The sequence below is a fragment of the Lycium ferocissimum genome, chromosome 3 (genome assembly GCF_029784015.1).
Source record: "Lycium ferocissimum isolate CSIRO_LF1 chromosome 3, AGI_CSIRO_Lferr_CH_V1, whole genome shotgun sequence".
Lineage (NCBI taxonomy): Eukaryota > Viridiplantae > Streptophyta > Magnoliopsida > Solanales > Solanaceae > Lycium > Lycium ferocissimum.
This window is the reverse complement of record NC_081344.1, coordinates 14104553-14108158: the sequence shown is the minus strand read 5'-3', so window position 1 is coordinate 14108158 and position 3606 is coordinate 14104553. Positions and strand designations below refer to the sequence as shown.

General features: G+C 32.6%; 1 long non-coding RNA gene across 1 annotated transcript; it reads left to right on the top strand.

Annotated features, from left to right (window-relative positions):
- The first annotated feature begins 933 nt into the window (after positions 1-933).
- LOC132050969 (uncharacterized) lies at positions 934-2467 on the top strand. The gene is made up of 4 exons (XR_009413538.1): positions 934-1116; positions 1377-1420; positions 1502-1592; positions 1928-2467. It is a non-coding gene; the product is annotated as an uncharacterized LOC132050969 (long non-coding RNA).
- Positions 2468-3606: the final 1139 nt, after the last annotated feature.

The window sequence follows — 3606 nt, the reverse complement described above, 5'->3', positions numbered from 1 at the left end:
TTCATCATCTTAAAATAACACTTGTAATTCATTTTCTTTTAGCTATATGTAGTATATAATTTATAAAAAAATATTATATAATGAGTAGTTTATATGCACCACAAGTGTGTATATATATAGATTATACTAAAAATATATGCTCCGTATATACTTTTATTGAGAAGTTACCATGAGACAACTAATCCTAACCCCCCATACACCCCACGTCCAACTCCCATTTTAAGACAAAAATTAGTTAATTAAGTTAGTTAATATTGTTTGCCTTTAATTTATATAAAAAAAATTAAACAAGAAGTTCTTTTGGACAGTTACTTTAGTTTACAACTTATTATAAATGTAAATTTGATAGTTATCGAATTTATAGTGGGTAATTAGTTTGTATTTCAGAAAATAGGAATATCGTTCCACATCAACCGTGGTTGATCTAGTATTCTTCATTTTTTTTGAGTTCAAAATGTTATTAAGTGGCACAATTTTATATATATCTTTTAAAAATATCTAACATATAACTTTTTTTTAAAAAAATAGCTAATTTAAAACTACTGATTTACAATTAAAAAAGATACACAAAAAATATTGGTAATTCATCATCTTAAAATAACACTTGTAATATATTTTCTTTTAGCTATATGTAGTATATAATTTATAAAAAAATATTATATAATGAGTAGTTTATATGCACCACAAGTGTGTATATACATAGATTATACTAAAAATATATGCTCCGTATATACTTTTATTGAGAAGTTACCACGAGACAACTAATCCTAACCCCCCATACACCCCGCGTCCAACTCCCACTTATCTGCACCATGCACACACAAATATAGAAGCCATCAACTGCACAAAAAGATATATATGATACATGACACATGAACACAATACACAGAGAGAACATAGCATATTCACGTAAGGAAAAAAAAGGAATCCCGTTCAGAAATTTTCTATTTATTTAATCATAGTTCACATTTCAGTTTCTTCTTTTCTTCTTTATTTGGAATATTATACTCACGTTCTCTTTTTAACAACATACTGACATGTTGATATTGATTTTTTGATGACTATGCTGTGTCAATCAGCAGAACCGTTTAACTGTTCCTTTTAGGCTAAATATAGGTAAAAATTTGAGGCTTCAAACTCTTTAATTTTTGCTTTTCCTGTAATTTAATTAATTGACGTACTCCTACAATTTTTGGTGTGATCTAGGAAACCAATAAAAGAGGAGTATAGATTAAAGTTTTGCAAAGCAGTTTTAAGTCCTGCAGTTTTTGAGATTATTTTCTAGCCTTTGTGGCCTTAGAACTGCAAGAGATTGGTGATTTTTGTTTGAAAATTCCTTCGGTTTCTGAGATGGTGATGGGTATTTTCTTTGATAGGTGAATGTGGTGGCTGGCCAGAGGAAGTAGAAATGCCTTACGAGGTGGATCATGGTATGATTATTTATTAAAGATTGTTGATTGGAAATTCGTTATTTATTCAAGCTTGCTGATTGGAAATACAGGAGTTGGAAAATCTCCAGAATTACGCGAAATGAATTTTGTTTGGAGTCTAAATTCACCATTGGCGTCGAATTTGCAACTAGGACCCTTCAGGTTACTTTCCAATTCTTTAACTTCCATTTTCTAAGTCTTATACTCGACCGTATATTTCATGGAATATAAAAGTAGTCTATTTGATTATGTACAAATTACATTTCACGCTAACATGACCTGAATTTTAGAAATCGTGGCCCTAAGTAAGTCATTTTATGGCTATAAAATCATGTTATTTTGTGCAAAATGAGAAATTTAAAGTTAAAAGAATTTATAAGAATAAAAATGTGCTAATGAGTAAGTAATTTTTCTGTCTAAAAGCATCTAAGAATGAACTGGGAAATGTATATACAATATAATATTAGTAATAGACATGAAATATTGATGTGGTGCAGGTCACAGGGAAGACAGTCAAGGCACAAATATGGGACACAACGAGGCAGGAAAGGTACAGAGCCATAAACAGTGCTTAGTACAAAGGATCCGTGGGAGCACTCTTGGTCTATGAGATAACCAAGATACAAACTTTTGCAAACGGCACTGATAAATGGTGTTCATGAAAAAGCAAAGAATCGAATCAAACTGATAATTGAACCGAACTGGAGAAAAAACACTACATTTTCTTGGTTTTGGTTTTAGATTTTAAAGACCGATAATATTTAGTTTGGTTTTGATTTTAAACAAACTATTAAAAAAAAAAAAATATTGTTGAAATCTGAACTTGATGTGTGTGTCAAAAATAAGTTATTTGCAATATCCAAAACTTAAGACAAAAAGGTTTATGGTTTTCATAATGGTGTTCAAATTCTTCTTAGCAACAACTTTAGAGATTGCTCTTTTTTCGGTGTCTCTGCTAAATGATTATTACGTCCTAAAAAGTGGGATCTTTGTGCAATTATCACATTAATTGCTTGAATGTTGTTAGTATTGTTCATTGTCAAGTTTCTAAAAAATAAGGAAAATGACTTCTTTAGTGGAAGAGGAAACATGTCAGCATGCGATATTCCAATCGATCGTTGTGTTTCTCTCACCCTCCAACACAGTTCATCTTCTCCCTCGCTCCCGTATCCCTCATCCCCACCACCCCACACCCCCTACCTCTCTCCCACCTCCCATGGTATTTGTCTAAACGGAAAAGGGCAAATATCTTACTCGTACTATGAGAAAAAGGGCTAAATATATCCCCGTTATATTTTGGAGCCAAATATCCCTCTATCTCATAGCCAGTTGTCCAAGGTGGACATCCAATCCTACGTGATTACACATTACGATGAGGTGGATACGCCACGGCGTCTAGAACCCTCAACACGCCTAACCCATTTTACCCTCCCCTCTTTTTGTTCTTCCAAAAATTTACCCCTCCCTCTTTTGCACATGATCGGGGTCTATTTGGCCATTTTTGTTTTCTCTTCTTCTAAAAAACACATATTTCCTATATAATCATTCCATTCTCTTCCATTAGGTGTAATTATGACTGCGTGTATATTCTAACACTAAAATCTGGACTACATTTCGACATCAATGTGTACATTAAATTATGATTTTCATATATGTCAAATGAATTTGAACCAATATAGCTGAATGGGGCATTATCAAAATTATTAGTGAACTTATTTCACATCCCTAACACAATCTGCGTCATTAACGACATTGTTCTCCACGAAAAGAATGCAGTATAAATTTACTAGTAAGGATTTTTTTTTTTTGCACCTATGAATTTACTATTTCTCATCCCAATTTTCATTTACATTAGATCCCACCTTGAGAATTGATTTCAATGGCTTTAACTCTTCTTCTACTTGCTCTTTGATGGAAGGCACTTTCTCTGTTGATTTCTTTTTCTTCTTCTTACTGAAATAAATCTCCTCCACATTATCATTTTATGCTAACCATCTTCTTTGAGCTTTATTTGAGTTTCCATTGACGGTCCAGGGGCTTCTTCCTCAACAATCTTGTCACCTTCATTCTCTTCACTAGTTACCTGAGATTGAGAAAGCTCCTTTCTCCATTTTTAAGGACTGAATCATCTTCAACTACAGCTTCTTTCAACTTGGGAACTACAGTTGGTCGTGAT